This window comes from Chiloscyllium plagiosum, unplaced genomic scaffold, assembly GCF_037043375.1.
Source record: "Chiloscyllium plagiosum isolate Xiang-an unplaced genomic scaffold, Cpla_swu_hap1 HiC_scaffold_4, whole genome shotgun sequence".
NCBI lineage: Eukaryota > Metazoa > Chordata > Chondrichthyes > Orectolobiformes > Hemiscylliidae > Chiloscyllium > Chiloscyllium plagiosum.
The window spans coordinates 48,052,807-48,079,219 of NW_028270142.1; positions in this window are offsets into that span (position 1 = coordinate 48,052,807).

Sequence of the window (26,413 nt, forward strand, 5' to 3'; positions counted from 1 at the left end):
GATGGATCGCCCTTTAAAATCAGATGTAACATTTATGTTTAGGGTAATGGGAGGGAAAGCTGTGCCAAGATTTTATCGCTAAATCTGCAGCTGCAGTTATCAGAGGGAGCTGCGTACTTGTACTGTTTGATATGCATTTTACATTTCTCAGTAGAAGGCCACTGCTGGGAGATGCTGAACGTTTAATGGAGTAAGTGATAGCGAGGCACATAGTGTCACCCACTAACTCAACAAATGACAGCAACAGGGGTGACCTCGATGCCTTCAGGTTGAACTTGCGAGTGACACCAGCACGATTATTTCTGCAGCATCCTGCTGCTTATCAACTGATTATTCTGTTTAAGCCATGCATTGCTGAAGTTTTGTTTTAAAAACATGTCTACATATTCCACAGATAGTTGCACTTAGAAGGTCAAGCAGCATCATTAGCACAACCTTGGTGTCTGAGTATCTCTTGGAGAGAGCTTCAAACATCCTTAGCGGTCTACACATTAAGTATGAAGTGATAATCCATTTAGAAACAGTAGTTTCAGCTTTAATGACTGAAGCAGGGGCATTTCCTGTACTGCAGCCGACAAGCTTTTTAGCGGTCGGTGTATGGGATTACGTTACAGATTTTGGGGTATTTACAATTAATTAAATCTATCTGCAGCACTGCAATACATGTCATACTTACCATTAACGGTGTAAGGTTTTATTTGAATAAGGTATCTTGTTTTGTTTCAGCAGCAAATTGTGTTAGAGTCCACTAACGGCAGGGAAGAAAAGGCAATTCTTTAGCAGGATAATAGATGTGGATCAATGATAATTCTACTTTTGAACGAGTGAGGCGAGGGGGATGACTAGAAGGGGTGGGTGGTTGGAGAAACAATTTACGGGTCTTTCTTAGAGCTTAATTCTACACTTGTCATTCTTAATGATTCATGCACCCTGTGGCAGAGCTTTCCTGCAAATGCTATTCTTCTAGTAAAGCTTCATGACATGCACTTCCAAAAACAAAGCCACATTTTTCAAAAACAAAATAAATAACTATCACTGACATTGTGAAGTAAAAAGAAAACAAGAAACTCTTTCCTATTGCTTTTGTCTTACACATTGTTAACAGCTAACCCGAGAATGCAACTTTAAAAAAAAGGTTTTGTGATTTACACATGAAAGAAGTGAAACTATCACTGTATTCTAACAAATGAAAGGCTTAACAATCAATTTTTCAATGTATAATTTCAGTTACATCACACTGCAAATTTTTGCTATAAATTCTGTGTTACGATCAAGCCCTCCACTATCACCTGATGAAGGAGCGACGCTCCGAAAGCTAGTGTGCTTCCAATTAAACCTGTTGGACTATAACCTGGTTTGTGTGATTTTTAACTTTTTTTTACAGTATGCTGGGATTTTTTTTTGTTTTGAGAAGCAGAAACACCATCTGTAGCTGATGCCATCCCCAGTGAGATAGCTTCACATACACACAACTTAACCCCAACTACATTATTAACACAATTCCTTATTTAGCCTTTAACTAACTAAGACTGAATAAAATCTAACTCTGCCACCCTAGGCTCAATCCAAGAACATTTTGAATTTTGTTTTGATTCAAGCTAAATTTGTAGGTTAGCCACAATGGGCCTAACCTGATTGTTTAAACATAGATTTCATTTGATGATCACTCTGTATCTTTATTAAGCCTGCCTATTTATCTTGTGACCTTGGTCTGCACACCATCCACTGAGCAGAAATCCATAAGTATATATAATGACAATAAAGTTCATTTAAAGATGAATTGCATTTTGGAGTATCAGGGTTACAGTCCACAAGGCAGTGGCAAGGACTACATGCAGGAGATGGGAGATTACTGGACAATCTTGGAAGGGAAGATGTGTGCAAATTCCACCATTTATAATAATGCATGTGGTCCCTTACATAATTACGTAATGACTGGCTGAAGATTTATATTCCTTGGATAGGTATAATTAGACAACCGCAAACCCATTTGACCATGTCGAGATGAAGAGCTCTTCTGCTTTTTGTTTCAGCAGATGAATCAATACTCACACGTTTTGCCACTGTTGAGTGAAATTGAGGAAATGAAAATCTGATAATTTTGCTCTCTCTGCAGTCTAGACGGAGCAGAGGAGTTTTGTGTTTGACAGGAAGATCTATTTCTAGCTCCTCAAAGGCTAATGTCAATTTTTAAACTGCTGGCAAAATTGATTTTCACTTTTTTTTAAAGAGTGCTTTATTAGACATACTCTTCACTAAACCCTGTAAAATTGCATCTTTGCTCCTCCAGCTTTGTCAACTTTACATTTCACTGTTTAACAGTTATGCATTGATGTGGTGAGTGTCTAACAGCACTCATGGAATACGTTATCTTTGTAGCATGGTTTCACACTGAGATCAGCCAGAATTGGAATATCGGCTTAAATTGATATTTATTATAAAGGGTGGGAAGCATAATTTGCAGTTCAGGCCAGCTGAATGGTGTGATTTGATCCATTTAAATCCACTTGATAGAGCCTTTACAGGTTGAGTTAACTTGTCAGATCTGGACAGACATTAAGATGATGACTTGAGAACTGAAGACTGCATGCTATTGTTTCATTAGTGTCCATGCTCTGAGTTAAGCACTCCAACTGCTATTGCAAGTCATGGCTGTTAGGATAATAAATTCAGTACCAACTTCATGTTTCTTTGCCAGTGTGCCAGTAATTGTGTTATTGTGGGCTGATTTTTATCTCTATACATGCGGTTGAACTTTGAATTTTGTTCACAGAGCCCAATTGCAACTCTATGGTGTGCTGTGGAATGAACTCTCTCTTTTAAAGGCAGTAAGTAAATTGCCATTGTCACAAATACTTACTGACAAAATCTTATATTTTAAAAAAGTTGAGAAAACTGAATTGTTTAGTTTTTGCCCTATTTTTTGAATTCTCTGTGTAGGTTTACATGTCTCTCTACCTTTCATTCTCCCTTAAAATGCTACTTATAGTCTACTGTGTTGACCAAGCTTAATATCTCCTCCTGTTGCTCAGTTGCACATTGTGTTTCATATCACTCCTGTGAAATGCCTTGAGTTGTTTCCACTAAGCTAAAGGCACTGTATAAATACAAGTGCGAGTTGTTATTTTTCAAAATGAATGAGCAGAAGATGCAAGAGAGGGGGAAGTGATGGCCTAATGGCATTATCATGTGCCAATTACTCCACAGCTTCATGGGTAATGTCTGGGGAGCTAGGTTCGAATCCCAACATAGCAAATGGTGGATTGTGAGTTTAATTTAAGTGGGCGGCACGGTGGCACAGTGGTTAGCACTGCTGCCTCACAGCGCCAGAGACCCGGGTTCAATTCCCGCCTCAGGTGACTGACTGTGTGGAGTTTGCACGTTCTCCCCGTATCTGCGTGGGTTTCCTCCAGGTGCCCCGGTTTCCTCCCACAGTCCAAAGATGTGCAGGTCAGGTGAATTGGCCATGCTAAATTGACGTAGTGTTAGGTAAGGGGTAGATGTAGGAGTATGGGTGGGTTGCGCTTCGGCGGGGCAGTGTGGACTTGTTGGGCCAAAGGGCCTGTTTCCACACTGTAAGTAATCTAATCTAAAACAGTGAGATGAAAGTGCCTGTTTGCAATATGCAGAGGATTTATATACTGATGGAAAATTAAGTAAACTACTAAATTGCATTAGATTACTTACTACAATAGGTGAGTGTGTTACATCAGCCTAATCCTCGTAATGACAGTGATAGTCTAATGTTACAGTGACTTTATTCTGCACCTTTTTGTTCCTCCCTTACACTCTGAACTATCTGCCATTATGCTTTTGCCTCCTGTAATTTCTTCAATTAAAGGTACAGTTCAAAATCCTTTCTGCTCATCAGCTGTTCTGTTCATCCTTCACACTGGCTTCCAATTCCTCTTCATCTCAGCCTATCTCTCCCTCATGCGTTTATCTAACTTCACCTTAAAGCATCTGTGCTTTTCAATTTGAGTACTCCTTATAGCATCAGCTTCCACATTCTAGACCATTAGACCTTGGGATATGCTCTCGAACACTCTACCTTAAAAATTCTCCCATTTATTTGATTATCCACTTAATATCTTTCACTTCCAGCTTGAAGTCCAAATGTTCATTATTACAAATGATTCCAGGACATAAATTGCTGAAGCAATTTATTTTTCAGGTACCCCAATAAAGTTCAAGGCATGGTCTATACTTGTATTCATTCTAAAAGCACTTTGACTACAGCAAGGGGTGTCTATCAAGTGCATGTGGCTCTGTTGGAGCTGTCGCAAAGCACATAAATGGCCCCCTAATAGATAAAAAAAAGTTACAAATGATCGTGTTGACAAGGCCAAAAATAATCATGTACCCAATATTTAGAGGCAGCACTTGGATTCTTTTTGTAACTGAACTGTTTCTTTGTTACACAGTAGGGGGTGAGTTGTGCTTTGCAATGAGCCATTTCATCAAATTGACATTTAAGTATTTGACAGAAACACACACAGGGTTCAGTGCGACCGTATTGCGTAAGTTCAGATATAGCCTCTGCTAGGCAAGGTCGAGTGTGGTTCTTGTTAAATCTATAGAGTCAAAACCCTTCTGCCATTGAAGGTGCTGGTATTACCAAAAGCCCCTCAGGTAGCTTTGAGACCTGCAAGAGTGGGGGGAGTAGATTGTAAAAAAATAAGTAAAGCTAAAGAAAATATTTCCTTTCAAGTGCAGTCTAAGAAGCTTAGGATTAGGTTATGGTGGCAGCTGTTTCAGGGGCTCGTTTGAGATTACTTCTCCTGTTTAAATGAAACAACCGTGAATCTTGATTTTGCTTTGTTCCATCTCTCTGGTTATGCTTAAAACAATATTTGACACAGAAGAAATAGGAAACATTATTTCAGTTAAGCAACCAGGAGGTGATGTTTGAAATAAGGAGCACAGAATTCTGTGTCTATAATGTAATACATCAATATTTTATTTATTGATTATCAAGTATCAGAGACTAATTGCTTATCAGGAACCTTAGCATTATAGGCTGAAAAGCATGATGCTGAAATTCTTTTTTAATTAATATTTTTATTAAATTTCACATATTGTGAAGCAGCACTTTGAGAACGTTTTCACCATGGAGTGTTGACTTTAAGAATTTGTTCAACTATTACTTAGTACCTGGTTACATTATGATCCGAATGTTCACCATATGTAAAAATCAACAAGTGTGCTTAAAACAAAGCTGCGTGAAAATGATGCTGAAGGCTTCTTCAATCTATCATCAGAAACAACCTTTTAAAGGTTAAGTGCCGATTCTCTAAATTACAGAGTGAAATATTATTATACAATCACTTAGCGCGTTCATATTAAATTATTCCATGTAGTATTGAGGTGTTCACCCATTTATTCAAATAAAGGACAAAAGAGTGTTTACAACTGTATAATGGATTGATCTGAGTTGCTGTACTAGCAGAAGTGAATGACTGCTTGATAGTAGACATTTCTGGCAAATTGTGGAAACTACTCCCACAATATTTCTGGTTTGACAGACAGGCCGGCTGCTCACCTGCACAACACATTCAAATGATCAGCCATTAGGTGTCGTACAACACTATTACACAGTGTAATTTCCAAGCTAATATTTCTTGAGGTCATTAATTCAGAAAACTGCTGTTTCTTGAGGTCATCCATCGCATCATTCATGAGTGGCACTGAGATTACATGAAGCAAAAATTCCAATGCGTACTCCTTCAGGAATATTACAACTTTAAGAAATTTGAAAAATAACTCAGCATTATATTCTATTATAAATAGCAGCATGCTTATTTTACACCAAGCTAAGTACTTTACAACCTAACACTTACAATATGATACCTGAATATGTCTTAAATAACCCAAATTCCTTGAATGAAAAAAAGGAAAAATGCATTTTTTTTGCATCATGGAGAATGCACTCTGAGCACTGTCAGCAGTATGAACATTTCAAATGTGATTTCTGAGAATATAAATTTGTTAGTGAGTCATGAATTGCACAGGAAACAAGCTAGCTCTGCATTAAAAGTCAGTAAGAATGCAGCCAGAGAACTGTATGGAATAAAGAAGAAAAATAAATCAAAAACAACTATTAAATGTATATGCAGTTAAGAAATCTGCCTTCAAGTCTAATTCAAATACAAAGTATGATTGATGTCTGATATTCCACTTATGCCTTGCATGAACTTCAGATTGAATTAAGCAGTAAATTCATTATAACTACCCACTCTTACACAAGTTTCTGAAAAGAACTTTCACAGTCAGTATTTTTTCCATGCAATAAACAAAATCAATAGGTTAGGTGCTTTTGAGTGATACTGCATTGAACTCTCAAATATATCCAAAAGAAAGCCCTCCATAGTTCTGTCAATTTGAGGTTAGTTGCCTGTCGAACGGCTGAGGTCTCTCCTCATGTCGGGCAGGGAGGAGGAGTTGCTGAGATGTTTTTGTTGGGCATTTAAGCTAGTCTGGGTACATTTATTATTGATGTGTTCAAAGAAATCACAATTAATTAGCAATGATGTTAGCACCTTTCGTCTTGTGGACTACAATGTCCCTTTCACAATAAAAATGATGCAGCTGCTATTAAATGCTTTGAAAGAAAAGGAAAATAAACCAACAGCAACCATGATGAGTTTTATATAAATGTGCTTTTTCTGCATAAAGCTCTTTCTCTAACCCATCCAAATATTTGGATGGAGCACTTAAAACAGGGCCCTTGTTAAAACAGAGTCTGCAGAACAGTCTTTTTTTTAAGAGGTTTTATTTTCTGCTGCAGTACAGTCTCACAACCGCCTTGTGTTATATGTTTCTGCCTTTTCAGTTGATTCCATTAGCAGCTGTGGCTTACGTGAGCGGTGGAATGCTAAGGGCAAAAAAGGGAGACAGGATGCAATTTTCTTTGAAGTAAGCAGACCGGCAGTTTATTTAATAAATTTATATGAGATTTTGTTCCCGACTCGTAAGAAGAATGGGTAGGGGGGCTGGTTTGGTGGGAACGAGCAGTAATCAAGATGTCTTAATTCCTTGACATAAACATGCACACAGATTAATGGAGCTTGCAGAGATTCTTTATAAAGGAAAGATTGCTTATCGATCCATATCAAAATTTTCATGCTAATCCTAGTGAAGAGACAGAGTATCTGGTATCAGAGTTAATAATCTGATTGCTGAGCTGTCTGAGACAATTCTACCCAGTGTGAACTCTAATCAGTCCATGTCTTCTCATTTCAGTGTGGCTGCTGTACCCAGCCCTCTGTCCCCGTGCAATGCCACAGCTTGGACAGTGATTGAAGATATGATGTAAGCCTGTTGACAAATTAAATTTTTACATTTCAGAGGCGATTTGCTGCAGACGATTTTCTTTTGGTGTTTGGAATATGGGTTTGATTATAGAATCCCATAGGTGCCCTGCCCTCCCACTCAAATCCCTACACCACCACCACACACCTCCCCCGCCTCCCCACCCCAAGATTAATTTCCTTGTTAGGTTTTGTCTTCTCTCCTGACCTTGGGTCTCCAAGTTGCACCTAATGGCAATTCATTTTCTGATTCTACGTGTAAAAAGGTTTCAGAGCCAAAGGGTTTTGAAAAGTTCCCTTCAATTCCCTGATTACTTGCTATAGTGGTCTGATAAATTTAACTGGGCAGCAGTTGTTGCCATGACAACAATGGTATGATCCCAATAACAACTGATAATCCTGTTTGCTTCCTCCTGAGTGACATTTGATTGCTTTGAACCCAAATGTACTGCTACGACGTGTTCCTTACTGGTGTGTCCTTAACAGGTGGATCTGGGGAAAGATGTTGGGATCTAACAGGACTGTGCAGTATTTCTCTGACTGACCAAGTGTTAATTCTCACTGCAGCAATGCATTTGTTTAAATATTTGCTGGTCAGACAGTCACAACTGCAGGTTACTTATAATATTGGACTTGATTATTTTGTTTTTTTCACCAAGTTCAAATGAAGCAACTTTGCAGCTTTGATGGATGGAATCTTTTTTTGAGATGCTGGGGGCCCCGCCTATTGGCTACAGAGACAGGAAGACACCCGTGCTTCTTCTTTCAGGCAAGGCCACCAAACTACAAGCCAATCAGGTAACGTGAAGTAACCAGTAGGCCTTCCTCTGGAATCAAGACCCAGCATTGGCTGGTGGATAATTAGAGATGGAAGGCCCCAACAAAGCTAATTGATATGACATGTAGTTTCTCGGATTGGTAGTGGTTGGAAATGGGGAATGGGATGTCAGAAGCAACTGGTGGGGAAGGTTTGGAGGGGTAGGGAAGTCCCAACAGGCACACCCCTGCCCAATGGTCCCATGATCAAGTGTTGATTACTATGACCTTTTCCACTAGGCTGCTTTCATGATAACAGCAATCAGGTACATCACATGGATACAAGTCGGTAATCCTAGACGATCAGGCTGTGACCCTTATATAGTTCTTAATTGGCCTCTTAAGGGCCCCTAATGGTGGTCAAGCAGGAAGGTTGACTCATAACATAATTCTGACTGAGGTGGAGCTGTAGCAGGGTTTGCTCCCACCAGCTCCATGCCTAATTATGTGCCCATCTAAGCTCTAAGCTCTGGTAGCAAAGATTCCACCCAGTGTAGAAATTCATGATTTCTGGAATCCTTTCTCATAAGGACTGATGCAAACCAATTTGATATTAGACTGTAAATAAATGTACATTTCTCCATATCTTTCTTGCTTTTCTTTGTCTATATGTTATTCATAACTGTGAGCACCATTTCATTTTCACCAATCTTACATCACAGGCAGATTTTATAGGTTCCCTTTAATGTCCATTGTCAGTACATTTAGCGTTGAAAGGAAATGTTTGTTTTCTTACCTTTAGAATATGGAACCCTGTCAAATAATTCTAGCAGCAATCTTTCATGAGTTTAAAAATAAATAATTGATTCTCAAACACTTACCCTGAATTAAATGCAATGTCCCAACAACATCTTCTCAATCACACAAATAGTAGATACAAATTAAGGTAATATATCAGTTATGCTCAGCTCAATCTCGAGGTTATGATTCCCCATCTCATTCGAAGCAGGCTTGTTAGGTTTTTTAGTCCAGAGTGTGTGCTGGAAAAGCATAGCAGGTCAGGCAGCATCCGAGGAGCAGGCGAATCGATGTTTCGGACAAAAGCCCTTCATCAGGATTCCTGATGAAGGGCTTTTGCCTGAAAAATCAATTCTTCTGCTCCTTGGATGCTGCCTGACCTACTATGCTTTTCCAGCACCACTTTCTCGACTCTGATCTCCATCATCTGCAGTCCTCACTTTCTCCTTGTTAGTTTATTAGATGATTTTAAAATTAGGGTTTTGGAAACTGAAGGGTCGTCTGCTGGCCGTGAGGGTCCTTGTAATCAGATTTCTATGAGGTTGGTTCTCTGGTGAACCTTCAAGTTTCAATAGTATGAGGTAGTTCCTCTCTTATAGAATCCTTATAGTGCAGAAAGAGGCCATTTGGCCCATTAAGTCTGTACTGACCCTCTGAAAAGTATCCCACCCAGAAATAGCAGACCCTTACCTTATCTCTTGCTCTAGACAATACAGGCCAATCCACCTAACTTGCACATCTTTGAACTGTGGGAGGAAACTACAGCATCCAGCAGAAACCTGCACAGACACCGGGAGAATGTACAAACTCCACACAGTCAACCAAATTTGGAACTGAACCTGTGTCCCCAGCACTGTGAGACAGCAGTGCTAACCACTCAGCCATCATGCTGCACTCTTTTGGCATCTCCTGCTTACAAGATATTGTTGTTAATTACCATGTCTGTTTAAATATCAATAGTTATTTGATGGAATTCTGCCTGCAAAACAGCTGTAATCTGATCTTAAAAGTAACTAACAGCATGATCCCTTTATCATATGACTTTCTACCAATTCAAAACCTTTTTCCATATAACGGTGGTGTCTATGTTGATTCACAAATCCTGTGTTGTTGTTTAACACCATGAGGGCTTGAAATATGTAGTGACGTCGTTTTTTGAATGATCCATTCAATCTAATGATAATACTTTTTAGATCAGTTTCAGGGAACGGCATTAATTCATGCCAGTCTGGAATATTTATTTTACTCCCTCTTCATATAAAGGAGTGAATTCCATCCTCAAGAGAAGTTAGTTGACCAGAGGAAATCCACTTCTTCCAATCTTTTGTGTCCATTTTTAAAGTGGAAAGGCTGAAAGTCTGAACATTTGGGACATGATAATTAACAAAAGACACAAATACTGTTGGCGATGATCAATTTTGTATTTTTTAGCAGTAACTGATGATTTTGTAACCGATCCCCCAGTGGATCAGTGACATATTGCATCACTCAGTGACGTGCCACAACGTTAAATAGAAATATCTGTGATTCATTAACTGTATTGCTACCATGATAACACATGGAATGTTACCACTGATCTCAGCTCTTAGTAAGTGGGACAGGGAGAAGAATAATCATCAAGGGGTTCTGCTAAGAGTCCCTTCTGGTGGCTATGTGGTGGAAGATGTACAATCGTGATGACTATAGCTGACAACAGGACTCAGACAAATCATTCTGACCTCTATCATTGCATAATTTGTAAGCATTAACTTCTTTAACTTGCACATTAAGTTTGGAAAATTGGTCTTGCAGTGTGAAACTGCCATTGGCAGTTGATCTTTCACCATGCCAGTCTTCATTTTTCCTTGATTTGGAAAATATTGCCAATATTAAAAATGTCAAGCCAAGCAAAAGCTAAAATGTGATAGGGCAATGATTTTCATAAAATAACTATTGTTTGGTGAACTTTAGCAGAAATAGACCAGATGCAGTGAAAATATTGCTGCCAATTCATTATGAGCCATTTAATACTGTTGGCATAGACCAGTTTCACCATGAAGAATGGTCATTCGGGTGAAACACAGAAGATAATCAGTGATTGTGTGAAATGGTTCACCTCTATGAGTGAGAAGAACAAGGGATGAAATTTAAAGAGGATGTAGAAATGACCTGCCTCCACTTGTTTTGGTTGACATTGATCTATTAATATTCATAGACATCCTGAACAACATTCTTCCAGTAGTGCTGTATTTAAAATTCCATTGGAACTGAATCAATTATCAGACTGCATAGGTGTTTGAGAACTCAGCTCGAAATTTCTACTGCCAGACTTCAATTATCAGTATTCCAACCGTTACAGGCTTTTAGATATGTCCTGTGATCAGGGAAATGTGAATCAGGTATCTGCAGTGGAGATTCAATCCTGGACTCACCACACTAATATTGCACAAGCTAATAAAACAGGCATTGTCTGTTTGGAAGGGGACATAGTAATTTACGACAGATACAGAAATCTGATTAGGGAACAGGAACGGGAAAGGAGCACTCAAAACCAAATAAAGGATACCAGGAGATGTTTAAAAAAAAATAGGGTGAAGTCTTTTTCAACTTGTGGCTCTTCTTGCAATCTTTTGATTGGTAGTTTAAAGCAGCTGCTGTTTACCAGTTGGGTGTATCAAATTATATGACCCTGGAATCATTCTGCACCAATCTCACCACCTGTTGAACTAACCTAACAGATATTTTATTTGTCATTTCCAATGATGTTTTCTATATTATTTAGATCACCTGAAAAATCATTTATTACTAAAACAGAACTTGTGTGAAATGAATGATATGATTTGTAATTAAGCGTCTGTATTCATTTTTCATTCATTCTCTTCAGTTTATACCATTAGCTTAATTTCTGGATATTCATATATTGCACTTTATATTTATCATACATAATAGCCTGTAGTACTTGAAATAGCAAAATACCTTTCTCTGGGGTACACATATAGAGGGTACATACAATTATATAATGGAAATTCTGTGAAAACAACAAACAGCTTTTCTATCCCTTTTGTTCCCTTTGCGTGATTGATAAGTCACATCTATCGCTGTCACTTTCATTTGCCAACAGCATATGACACCTTTGAATAGTGCAAGGGCAGCAAAGTTTATTCAAGAGACTCGCTGTGATTTCATTCCAAACATTTAATCAGAACTCACTTTGCTATGTACATTGTCAGAAAGAATAGGGACTGAGAAGGGAGTTGATTAGTGGCACGTAAATCCCAGATAACATTGGAAGCTGTTCAAATAACATGGCAACTATTTAGACCGTCATTTTAACCTCTCAAATGTGAACATTCTGAAGAGAACATCTATTTATTAAGTAGAGTCTAGGAACATGCATTTTTGTGAAATATTTGTATGAAATATTTCTGTATAATATCTCCATCATATTAAATTATGGTTTGTCAGTAACTTGACCAGTTCACTATACTTTTGACAAAGTTTTAAGCAATTTACATTACTACTAGAAAATGGTTCTAAAGGCAAGAAAAGCTATCTCTGTTTATCCCATTGTGTATAAAGCAAGTTCACTTTATTTCACTTTGCATCCTTTATAAATGAACAACTTCAAAATTGTTTAGTTAGGTCAGTTAGGTGGAGACAATAAATGTTGGCCCAGCCCACATCTCAAGAACAAATGAAAATAAAACATAAGTTTGCTGCATAACAAAAGACAGCAGGAGCTGAGGGGATGCGGAGGTGAAACAGGGTAGCATGTTCTCACCCTGATGAAGAAAGTGTTGGAAACCATCATTGAAGCATCAGGATTGTGGTGAGACTGAAACCATTGGAAATGATGGTGTGCTCATACCTAACTCTTTTTCATACGTTCCACAATCACTTCTGATTCCTAATATTTAGCTGTTTAAACATGTACCATTAGTGTCCTCGTCATAATCCTAGCTGTATGTCTTTCTTTTTTTCAGGTACCCAAGAATTGCCCATGGCCAGATAACAGGACAAGAGCAGAAAGTAGTTGTTGAAGAGTTCAGAAGAAGAGCGTCATTGGACTCGAAATGTTAACTCTGCTTCTCTCCCCGCAGCTCCTACTGAATTTTCTGAGCTTATTCAGCACTTTCTGTTTTCATTTTAGAATTTGAGCATCCACTTTTGTACAAGTGTTAAGGATGTGGTTAAGTGTAGTGATGATCTGGAGGCTATGAGGAAGGTTTACCCTTCCACCTCATAAATGCACGTTCAGCTCCAAAATGGCGCTGCAGCAGTGTCATGTAACGATTACCAGCATGATCAGTCTACCCTCCATACTTGTGTGAGTATTCTTTAAACACATGTCAATGCTTCGAACAAAAACACATCCGGCCTCTCTGGGACCAGATATGTGCACACACACCTCTGATGCTGTTTTGGAGCCAAAACAGCACTTGAAGAACATCAAACAAGAGATATTAGGAGCCAGATTTTGTGGTTACCAATTCAGATGAAAGTACATGCAGCACTGATGCCTCACAGCACCAGAGCCGTAGATCCGAGTCCAGCTTTGGGTGATTTTGTGGAGTTTGCATGTTCTCCCTGTATCTACATGGATTTCCGCCGGGTGCTCCGGTTTCCTCCCGCAGTCCAAAGATGTGCAGCTTAGGTGGATTGTCCATGCTAAATTGCCCTGTTACAGCTAGGGATTGCGGGCTAGGTGGATTAGCCACGGTAAGTGCCACGTTAAAGGGATAGAGTGGAGAGCTGGGTCTGGGTGGGATGCTCTTTGGAGGGTTAGTTCAGACTCAATGAGCCGAATGGCCTCTATATTCAATGTAGGGGTTCTGTGATTCTGTGATAATTATACAGTTATTCTAACTTACAGTCCTGATTGCTGTATACTAAATATTATACTGCATTATATTTTACTGCAACTTATGCTACTGAGGGGAGGTGATGACCTAGTGGTATTATTGTTATCTAGTAATATTATTGTTAGACCATTAATCCAGAGACCCTGGGTTTGGGACCTACGTTTTAATGGATCCATGGTAGATGGTGGTATTTGAATTCAATAAAAATCTGGAATCTACTGATGACTTTAAAATCATTGACAATTATTGTAAAAACCCATCAGTTTAAGGAAGGAAGCTGCCATCCTTACTTGGTCTGGCCTTCATGTGACTCCAGACCCACAGAAATGTGGTTGACTTTTAAATGCCCTCTGGGCCATTAGGTAAGCAATAAATGTTAGCCTCGCCAGTGATGCCCACATCCTGTGCATGAGTGAAAAAAATGGGTGGGGATTGGTAGACAATTGTTTTCTGTTGATTTAAGAGGTATTCATTTAAACAACAATACTTTGTGTTGGTTTTAGTGAAAGGCTGAATTTGTAATTCATAAATTCTGCTTGTAATATTTCTAATGCATGCATTTTAATTATGTTTGACATTAATAATGCATTGAATTGGCAATATTTTCTGTCTGCATTTAGGGCAATATTGAAAAGCAATTGGGCTCATTTTCCTGTTGCTCATTTTCATATATTAGATTCTATAGATTTTAATTTTAGTGTTGCTGCTGAACCTAAATGATTTTGTTCACAGATTTAAATAACTCTGATTAACTGAGTATTTTATACAAATTGGTCTTGATTACACGCACATTGGTGTAACATTGTGAGTGACCTGTTTACTTCAATTGATGAAATTCTGGCATGAAACTGCAAATAAAATAAAAACATTCCTGCCATGAATGTTAAATGGAAAGCATTCAGAAAGGACACAAAACATAGCAATACTTACAGTGGAATTGTAAGGTTATAAAATGTAATAATACAGATACCATGAGGTTTATTTGAAAATGGGGGTCATCCAGATTCACTGTGCAGACATTCCCTGGTGAGCACAATCTAAACTTTTATATATAATAGAAAATGGATGTACGCCTGGGAATTCTGAAAGGAATAAAGATTAACTTTTTGGCATCAAAACAGGTATGAGATCTGATGGTGAATGTTCACTTGCAGGATTAAACAGTCCTTCATATCGACACAGAGGTACTTGATGTTTTGCAGGGTTGTTATTTCTGATTTCCAGCACTTATGATCTGATTTCTTTCTTTTCCTCAATTAAGCATTGCTTCTATGTTTTCCAATGTTCCTTTGAAGTGCCTTGAACTTTTCATTATACTAAAGGTGCAGACAAATATTAGGACTCTTGTGGCACAGTGGTAATGGCCCTGTCTGAAGGTGGTTCAAGTCCCATCTGATCCAGAGGTGAATTGTAATATATCTGAACAGACTGATTAGGAAAATATTCACTATTTAAGAAGATTTTTTTTCCATATGTTCTACATATAAATTTTTGCTTACTCTTGAATGGGGAAATAGATTCATGGACATTCTTCAGAGAGCCAAATGGCAAGGTGGACGGAGATATGTTACTGTAATATCTGTGGTCTCCTTTCAGTGTCTTCTTTGGAGACTGTGGGGCCTTTTATCACACATTTCAAGTATGATTATACGAAGAATTTGAATTGCACATAGAAATTTCCATTAAAAAGGATTTACCTTTTCAATAAAACACAATACCAGTAAAAATTAGGAAATGTAGCAAATGGATAAGAAGGGATAAATGATAAAATGTAATAGAAAAGTAATAGAAAGTCTGTGACCTATATTTTTGTCATCAATTGAAAACAACTTTGAAAGTCATGTGAATGCACCAATACCATAAATGGAGGATTTTCGATCTATTTCTGTGGTGCACTGAGTTTATTTTGGAAAACATCAAAACTTTAATTTAAGCAACATCCCTTTGAAACAGTTTTTTCCCACTTTTTAATAAATCATTTTTGAAATTGTTATTTTCATGGGACATTGAAATAATTTGGCAGAAAATAATAATCTGCGATATGGGTCAAGATAAATCAAATGTAATTATATTTTTAAATCTCTTACTTGAAAATTGCTGGTAGGGTTCAGACAAGGAGATGTTTGTTTTTAATGTTGTATAATAGTTTATTTCTCCTGTGGATAGCACTTTGTTAATAGATTGGTTTATACAGAGCAAGGAAGCTAGTTAGGTATAACTCAAAAACGCCAGCTAATGATTGTTAATGATTTTTAGTATAGTGGGTATTTAAGATATGAGGTTTGCAGTTCCTTTGATACCAATTTGGTTATCATCTCTTATGATCGGCCTTTCTCTGATTCAACCTTATTTTGAAAGAAATGCCCCCTGCAAGAATTATTGCATTTTTCCTTACTTATTACACTGAAAATTTTCAGTGTCACAAAATGTGGTAAGGTCATGGTTATGTGAATGGACCAGTGATTCAGAAGGCCCAGATTAGTAATCCAGAGGGAAAGAGTTTGTAACCCCACCATGGTGAGACACAAACTAAATTCAGTTTTTAAATGTCATACAATAAGCTAGTGTCTGTAATGATGACTGTGGGACAACTGTATTACTGGAAGCTTTCATATTGATTTGTTATATCTCTGTTCAGGGAAGGAAACCCACCAGTCTAGCCTGTACATAACACCATTCGCAGAGTCATTGAGATCTACAGGACTTTTGGCCCATTGTGTCTATGCCAGTCAAAAACAACTGCCGAAGCGATCTTGCATTGAAATTGCAGAATCAAAAATGGCCTTAAGCAATTCAATTCAGGAGCAACAAATACAGGCCCCACCCATGACATTAACATCCAGAGTATAAGTAATTAAAACAATAAGTTCATACTTATAGGCAATTTGCCAGTTTTGTAAGCTACAAGACAAAGAGACATTGTATAAAGTGTTGCTAGTTTTATTGGGACAGTTGCAGTAAAAATACCAGACAGGGTGACTGGCTAAAAACATTGTAGCGGCAGCACAGGAGAAAGAAATGCTTCAGTTATTGCCACTCTACCAGTATGCAAATTTTGTCCATTGCATTTAGTTTTTAATACATGTCTTGACATGATGCTCAGCATAATTTCTATGCTCTGAAAAACAAGAACCGAGGACCCCATAAAGGGACTATCTGATTGGCATGGTCGTTTCCACCAATTATGCAAACTGAAGTTGTCTGCTATTCACTGCTTGTCACGTATCTTTGTGCTGATTTTGTTTGCACTGTATTGTCACAGGAGTGTTGTACACAACTATTTTTTTCAATGAGCATTCTTGCACTATGACCTACCTGTTTCCCAAACAAAATCTGAAAATTTATTCTTTTAAATGAGATCACATCTAACAGTGTAATAAACTAATAATTATACGTGAATATTCTGAAAATATATCAATTAATGTAAACTATTTTGCAATTGCATAGATCTTAAGGTAATCAAGAATATGGGACAAGTTCAGGAAATTGGGATTATTGCACCTTTAGTGATAATTATGATGGTGCAGCCTTGGTGGGCCGAAGGGCCTTTTCTGTATTGTATGATTGTATCACCCTATGACTCTAATTAGTATGAGACATAGATTCTGTTTTATTTATATAGCAAGTTACTATGGCAAAAGCAAATTCAATTTTAACTTCCAATTGAATTGAATTGAATGATTTATTATCACTTGTATTTTACAATAAAATACAATGCAAAACTTGAGCTGTCGCCACAATCCGGCGCCTTTTGAATAGTTAAAGAATAAAAAGATATAGCTGAAAGAGAGTCCATCTTCATTCCAGGACCTCTGCCACATGTCCTGTGCTCTGAGCTGGCTCACCGACACCTGCACCTCCAGCCCTCCACCTATTTGCTAAACCAACAGCATCAGAGTCTCCATTCTTCAGACACCATCTCTTCGCCTCTAGGTCCACCTCACCAATGTTGCCGCTGATGCCAGGTCCCGTGCCGGATTCACACTTGCCAGGCAACGAGGAACCCCTGGCTCTGCTGCTGTCGCTACGCAAATAACCAGGAGTCCCTACTCTGCTGCTACTGCCTCGATGATGCCCGGCTCCGGGCATACCACACTGCCACCACTGCAGCTGTCGCCTCACTGACACCTGGAGTCTCCACTCTGGGTTTCCAATTACCTGGAGTCCCTGGCTCCGCTGCCAGGCCAGGCCGCCGTCCCACCAAGAATCCGGCTCTGCAATGTCACCTTCCCTGTCACCGCCGGCAGGAAGAAGATGAAGACAAAGAAAAAGAAAGAGGATGAAAAGTAAGAGAGAAGAATGGAGGAAGGAGGAACTGGAAAAATACTTGAAGGGGACAAAAATCACAGAGGAATGTGGAAAAAGCAGGGGGGCTGAGACTAGTCTTTTTCAAAGATATGCACAGGCAGAGTGGGCCAAATGATAGACAATAGACAATAGACAATAGGTGCAGGAGTAGGCCATTCTGCCCTTTGAGCCTGCACCACCATTCAATATGATCATGGCTGATCATCCTTAATCAGTATCCTGTTCCTGCCTTATCTCCATAACTCTTGATTCCACTATCCTTGAGAGCTCTATCCAACTCTTTCTTAAATGATTCCAGAGACTGGGCCTCTACTGCCCTCTGGGGCAGAGCATTCCACACAGCCACCACTCTCTGGGTGAAGAAGTTTCTCCTCATCTCTGTCCTAAATGGTCTACCATGTATTTATAAGCTGTGTCCTCTGGTTCGGCACTCACCCATCAGCGGAAACATGTTTCCTGCCTCCAAAGTGTCCAATCCTTTAATAATCTTATATGTCTCAAACAGATCCCCTCTCAGTCTTCTAAACTCAAGGGTATACAAGTCCAGTCGCTCCAGTCTTTCAGCGTAAAGTAGTCCCGCCATTCCAGGAATTGACCTCGTGAATCTACGCTGCACTCCCTCAATAGCCAGAATGTCTTTCCTCAAATTTGGAGACCAGAACTGCACACAGTACTCCAGGTGTGGTCTCACCAGGGCCCTGTACAGCTGCAGAAGAACCTCTTTGCTTCTACACTCAATCCCTCTTGTTATGAAGGCCAGCATGCTATTAGCCTTCTTCACTACCTGCTGTACCTGCATGCTTACCTTCATTGACTGGTGTACAAGAACACCCAGATCTCTTTGTACTGCCCCTTTACCTAAATTGATTCCATTTAGCTAGTAATCTGCCTTCCTGTTCTTGTCACCAACGTGGATAACCATACATTTATCCACATTAAACTGCATCTGCCATGCATCTGACCACTCACCTAATCTGTCCATGTCACTCTGTAATCTCCTAACATCCTTCTCACACTTCACCCTGCCACCCAGCTTAGTATCATCAGTATATTTGCTAATGTTATTACTAATACCATCTTCTTTATCATTAATATATATTGTAAAAAGCTGCGGTCCCAACGCTGATCCCTGCGGTACCCCACTGGTCACTGCCTGCCATTCTAAAATGGAGCTGTTTATCACTACTCTTTGTTTCCTGTCAGCCAACCAACTTTCAATCCAAGTTAGTACTTTGCCCCTAATACCATGCGCCCTAATTTTGCTCACTAACCTCCAATGTGGGACTTTATCTTCTTCTGTGTTGTAAACATTTAACATTCACAACCAACCTTCACTCATACCAACAATAAAACAGCCGCAGCAGTGTGTATCACTTCCAAGATGCACTGCAGTGCATCACCAAACCTCCTTCAACAATACCTTCCAAATCCACTCTCTCTGCCACCCAGAAGGGCAAAGGCAACTGATGTACAGGAATGCCACCTGCGCAAGTCCCTCTCCAAGTCACAAACCATTCTGAATAGGAACTATATCTCCTTCACTGCAACTGGTCAAATTCCTGGAATTCCCTTCCTAACCGCCTAGTGGTTACTTACTCCACGTGGTCTACAGTTACTTCACGAAGTGGTTCCAGCACTTGCAGAATGGACACTAAATGCTAGCCTGGCTAGCAATGGCCACAACCATTAAATACTACGTTTTCAAAATTTATCCTATGCTTGTAATAAACAGAGGGCAGAAGTCAATACAATATTCATATCATAACAAAGAGGCACAAAAAAACCTGCCCTTACTCATCTGTATCTTTGGCTCAAATTGTTTCTAGAATCCTTCTTGCTTTCCAAGCCATTAAGGGAGTTACCTGAACTTTGAGTGGAAAATATCACTTTGCTATATAAATTTGACTTCCAATTTATCCTGACATGAATGCATTTAGTACAATATGTAGGAGTAAATGTGGATGAATTTTAAATACTTTGCTGACGTAATACAGGGAAGCTTGTAGGCCTAGTTTGCAGTGGGGAATTCCTTCTACAAAATACAAGTAAGCTGGAAGATTCTACCCCAACAGAATTCTTAACAGTTTAAACCAGTCGCCTGCTTCCATTCGACAGGCAGCTCGTCAGCACTGGAAACTACCCTGACAGTGGGACTGAGTAAGGGAGTGTTTCCCCACTATATTCTGCCCAATACCTCCCCCCTCAACCTTCACATCATCTCCTGACCCACCATCACAGAGCCTGTAAAATCTTGCCCATTACCTCTGTTTTTGATTAACTCAGCACTAGCTGAATGCGTAGGCAAAGAATCTCTGAAAAATCGGTGAATCATTAAAGAGACTTAATATATGACAGAGTTTGTTCTGACACAGATTTTACCACATGTACCTTTTATTGGCAGAGCTTAAAACATTCCTTCATTTGATTAGCTAGAAACAAAGTGACATCCAAATGTTCTTCAAGGGGTGTGCCCTGACATCCCCACTACAGAAGTTTGTGATCTCTGTGGTTCAGCTTTTCTAACCATTTCTCAATTTTTCAAGCTCACACAGCTGAGTAGTAATCCCTGTGAGGAGCCAATAACTTTCTTGACAAGCAATTCCAAACATATCATCATCATTGGCGGTCTGTCTCAGACAAGGATGACTCTCTTCCACTCTCAGGGTGAGTCCATATGTGGATGTACAGACTTAAGGGCTACCACAGGCTCTGTTACACTTGGGGCAAAAGGTGGTCACGGGAACGGGAGCAGTGGTGTGGCAGTGCGCTCCTTTCACGGTTATCGCCTGGCTTCCACATTTTCCCGACAGCCAGTGTTAAGTACTCAACGCCTTCCCAGATGCTCCACTTCCACTTTAGATGCTCTTGGGGCAATGATTCCCAGGTGTCTGTTGAAAAGAGACATTTCGCCAATAAGGCCTTGAAGGTATCACTGAGGTACTCCCTCTCTCCACCTGAGGTTCGCCTGCTTTTTCGAAGGTGGGAGTAGAGCATCTGCTTGTATAGTGGCCAAGAATGCCAATACTGTGATTGCTGAAGAGCTACAAGTGCAGCAAGTGTAAAGTAGTAAGATACATCTCAATCATTATAAATGGTTGAGTTTGAATGTCATGTATATCTGTACACCTCCATGTAACTCTTAACCTTCCTTAATCCATTTTTGTAAGGAATATCTATTTGGTCACATTTATTTAGTAATTGAAATGGTTATATTAAATTATTTAGCTTTGCTGGTGTTTTGTCCACAATTGCCCTGTGATTAGCTGTGGACCATTGACAATCTTTGCACAGTGAGTTACTAAATCTTTCCCAGGGCTCAGAGCAATTTCTATCATCCATTCCCAATCCCCAGCATGGGGGAATGATTTTTCTGCTGTCTATATTTAGTAACAATGATAAGAATGCCTTCTTCCTTAATATCCCTAATTCTGTTCCTTCATTTAGGCCATTTGGCCCATTGTGTCTACACTGACCAATAAGTATCCCACTCAGAAACCCACCCTATCCCTGAATTTCCCATGGCCAATCCACCCAACCCTGGACATGATGAGCAATTTAGCGTGGCCAAGCCACCTAACCTGCACATCTTTAGATTCTGGGAGAAAACCAGAGGACACAGAGGAAACCCATGCAGGCATGTGGAGAATGTGCAATCTCCACACTGTACCCAAGGGTGGAATCGAACCCAGGTCTTTGCTGCTGTGAGGCAAAAGTGCTAACCACTGAGCCATCATGCCACCCTAAAAACCAGAAGGTAGTGTGTTCAAGCTCCACTGTAGATTTTTGAGTATGAGAACCTAGGCTGACATTTCAGCACAATGCTGTCTGAATGAGGCACTAACCAAGCCCCACCCCCAACCCTCTCAGTTAGATATAAAAAGTCTCATGGTACTATTTCAAAGAAAAGCAGAGGATTCTTCCCAGTGTCCTAGTCAATATTTACCTCGGAACCAAAATTTAAAAAAAATCATCTAGTTACTATCACATTGCTGCTCGTGGCAGCTTGCTGTGTGTACATTAGATTAGATTAGATTACTTACAGTGTGGAAACAGGCCCTTCGGCCCAACAAGTCCACACCGACCCGCCGAAGCGCACCCACCCAGACCCATTCCCCTACATATACCCCTGCACCTAACACTATGGGCAATTTAGCATGGCCAATTCACCTAACCTGCACATCTTTGGACTGTGGGAGGAAACCGGAGCACCCGGAGACACAGGGAGAATGTGCAAACTCCACACAGTCAGTCGCCTGAGGTGGGAATTGAACCCAGGTCTCTGGCGCTGTGAGGCAGCAGTGCTAACCACTGTGCCACCGTGCGTACATTGTTCACCATGTTTCCTATATTACAACACTGACTTCAAGACTGCTTAATTAGCAGTAAAGCACATTGGGAATCCTGAGATTATGAAAGTTCTGTACAAATGCAAATTATTCCCTCCCTCTATTGTTTTGCCAGAAGGAAGTGAGGACTGCAAATGCTGGAGATTGGAGTTGAGAGTGTGGTGCTGGAAAAGCACAGCAGGTGCAGACATGAATGCCTGTCGGATGCTGCCTAACCTGTGCTTTGCCAGCACCACATCTCGACTTTATTGTTTTGCTACCTCATTGGCATTAATGTACCTTCTGATGGGATGTTTGTTCTTGGACACAAATGGCACCCCAAATGAGATAATCTATCTGTCTTTTATCTGTTTCCTTAAATTTATGCTCGTTGGCCATATACTTCAATCTGATTAAGAAATTGTCAATGAACTCACCTGGTTCATACTGCAGGCTTTGAAATTTGACTCAGTGAACCCAGTAGGAAAATTCTTTGAAGATATATGCTGAACTTCTCAATAATCTTTTGGAGTTCTGATAAAGAGTCACCATACTTGAAATGTTAACTTTGCTTTCTTCCCACAGATGTTGCCAGACCTGCTGAGGTTTGCTAGCTATTTCTGATTTTGTTTCTGATCTCTGCCATCTGCAATTCTTTGTTTTATTCTCAATAATCTAGTTTGGACTCTGGCCTAGCATCAGCTTGAGCACTGTTATCAATTCTGCGAGTGCTCGTGGGTGGATATGAAGGTAATGGAGAGAGTATGGAAAAAGATTGATGAGAATGATTCCAGGGATGAGGATTTATAGCGATGAATGTAGATTGGAAAAGTTAGGATTGCTTTCATTGAAGAATCAAAGAGGAGTTTTGATACAACTATTCTGGTTATCCTTTATGGGAGAAACAGTTCCCACAATGAAAAGATTGAGAGCAGGAGGGCACAGCGTTAAATTAGTTGGAAAAAGGTGCAAAAGCAACATCAGGTAAAAAGGACCCACACTGAGTGATTAAGGTCTGTAATGAACTGTCTAAGAGTGTGGTTGAGATAAGTTCAGTTGAAACATTCACGAGGAAATTAAACTGTTATCAGTAAAGGAAGAATGTCAAGGAATAGATGGAGGAGATGGGAGAATGACAGGAAGTGGGTTGATCACTGAGAGACCTGTTACAGACATGTTGGGCCAAATGGCCTCCTGTTGCACTGTAAGAATTCAATGATTCTGTGATGTTCGTTTGGGGTGGTGACTAGAATAGCAGTCACTTGAAAATGTTACAATCCAGGAGTGAATTATTGGATAAAATACTTTGATGATGTGACAGAAGCTGCTACATAAACACAAGTATTAATTTTCTTTATCATCTAGCACCCATTTCAATAATTTATCATCAAGTCTTCAATAAATGTTAGACATGTCAAAATTGCAGCTTTCACTGGCAAAGTGAAGCAAACAGATCTTTTATAAAATTGCAAATGATCCAAAGGAATTATAAATACTCGGAGGCAGAAAATGGGTAGTGTTTAATAAAATTAGTGTAGTAAAAAAAATCTTCCATCAATTGTCCATTCTCCTCAATGTGTTCCTCAGGGTCTCACAGACTTAAATGTTAGGCAATAGCTCTCATCAGCACGTCTGAAAAAAATTATAGTCAGTAAATAGGATTTCTTTTATCTGAAATTTGTATTGAACAGCAGGGTATCAGATAATTATTTTCATGGTCTGTCAACTTTGTGAACCAAAATTCATTAGACTAATGACTTACCAACAGCAAATCAAAAAACATCAGCACCACTTGTTTTGTTTTAAAAAAAACTTTTCAGTTTGAACTCAAGAATGCATGTAAGTTATTTCCTCATCTGAGTGACAGTTCCGGGCTTCATGATGTTTCAGGCCATTAGGTCAACAATTGATGTTTACCTTCAAGTGTCTTTAATTTAGGAGATCATTCAATACTCATTGAATATCAACAACTGCATTTGTATAGCATTTTTAAGGTAGTAAACATCTCATAGCATCTTCAAAATGGATTGATCAAACCACACTTGATACCAAGCCACACATCAAGGTATTAGTCCAAAATGCTGACCAAATGATCCAAAGAGGTTTAAGAAGTGCCTTAAAGGTAATGAAGGAACTGGCAAGAAGGAGAAGTTTAGGGAGAAAAACAATATATTTGCCCCTTTTCTAAGCCTCAGATCCATAATTGTGATTTTCTAATTCCCATCGTATCTGTTCTATTTGTGCTAAATTATATTAAATGGCTGTGCATTTAAATCAGATTTAATTTTTTTTTAACAGATCCTTTACTCATCAAATATACCACTCAAGGAGTTCAGTAAATGATCTTGTGTTGCAGAACTGTGCAATTAATACAGTTGCATGTTTAGTTTTTGGAAGAGCTGGCCCACACTTTGTAACTGGTCTGTAACTGATCCACACTTGGATCTTGTAAATATTTAGCAATTCAATGTGCTCACTTTAAAAATAGTGAAAACACACAAATGTTGGACTGCATTTAACCATGTCTTGTACAGCCATACCAGCCAGCAGAATTTTAAGAGTGCAGACAAAAATGAGTGATAATCCATTAAAGATTTTGTTCATGTGTAGCAAGTTGATGTCCAACCATTTAACAAGCCTCTAATCTTTAAACACAAGACTGTATATGCATTGAGAAAAGTATAAATAAGAAGAATTTTAAGGATATAGAACCTAATAAATGGAAGCATGAGAAGACATTATGATTCTGCCTCACTATTCAATATGATTGTGGTTGGTCTTCAACTTCAACTCTGTTTTCACATCCACTCCTCGTATGCCTTTATACTCTGAGGAATAAAAAATCTGTCAATCCCAACATTAAATATGTGATTGGTAGAACCAACATGGACTTAAAGAAGGAAATCATGTTTGGCAAACTTGAAAGAGGTTTTTGATTATGCTATTCACAGAGTTGATGAAAGGGAACCAGTAAATGTGGTGTATTTGTATTTTTGGACAGCTTTTCATATACTCCCATGCAGGAGGTTAGGAAGCAAAATTAAAGCGTATAGAATTGACAGTAATATATTAGCAAGGATTGGGGTTGGTTAACACGCAGTAAGCTGAAATGGGTCATTCTGATGTTGGTAAGCTGTGACCAGTGCTCTGTTACATGAATCAGTGCTTGGGTCGCAGCTATTCACAATCTCCATCAATGATTTGGATGTGAGGACTAATTGTAATATTCCAAGTTCACAGATAATACAAAACATGTTGGGAATATGAGTTATGAACAGGATACAAAGAAGTTTCAAGATGACACAGACAGGATGAGTGAGTGAGGAATAGCATAGTGGATGGATATGTCCAAGGAAATCCATTTAGGTTTCAGGAAAAAAGATACGGAATATTTCTTAAATGGCAAGTGATTGAAAAGTGTTAGTGTCCAAAGGCATCGAGGTGGTTCTTGTTCATAAGTCTCTGAAAACCAGCATGCAGGTGCAGCAAACAAGTCAGAAGACAAATGGTATGTTAGCCTCCAGTGAACCTTCCTCACAGGACCTGAAACGTTAACTCTGATTTCTCTTCATGGATGCTGCCAGACCTGCTGAACTTTCACAGCAACTTCTGTTTTTGTTTCTGATTTACAGCATCTTCAGTTCTTTTTTTTAAGCAGATAGGATTACATTGGTGTAGTGATAACTTGGGAACAGGATCAGCAGTCGTGAAATGGCACATGGGACGTTGATATCATAAAAGGTAGACCATCAAGAGTTAAGTTTACCAAAAGACAGGATGTCAGATTCTCTGCTTCTTTCATGTTGATGCATAAGTGAGAGACCAGGATCTTGAACTGAATGGAAACCTCATGCTACCCAACTCATTACATGCCCAGTTCAATTTCCAGCAGCAGAAGCCATGCCAAATGAAACAAAAGTAGACAAATGCTACATTTAAATATTAAATTGAAGGTATATTTGCCCTAATAAAGTCACTATAGTCCTACATTCATACTAGAGACAGAGATGACTGTGAGTTTAAACTGAAGGTCACACTATTGGCATCACTCTGCAAAGCAAACCAGCTGTCCAGC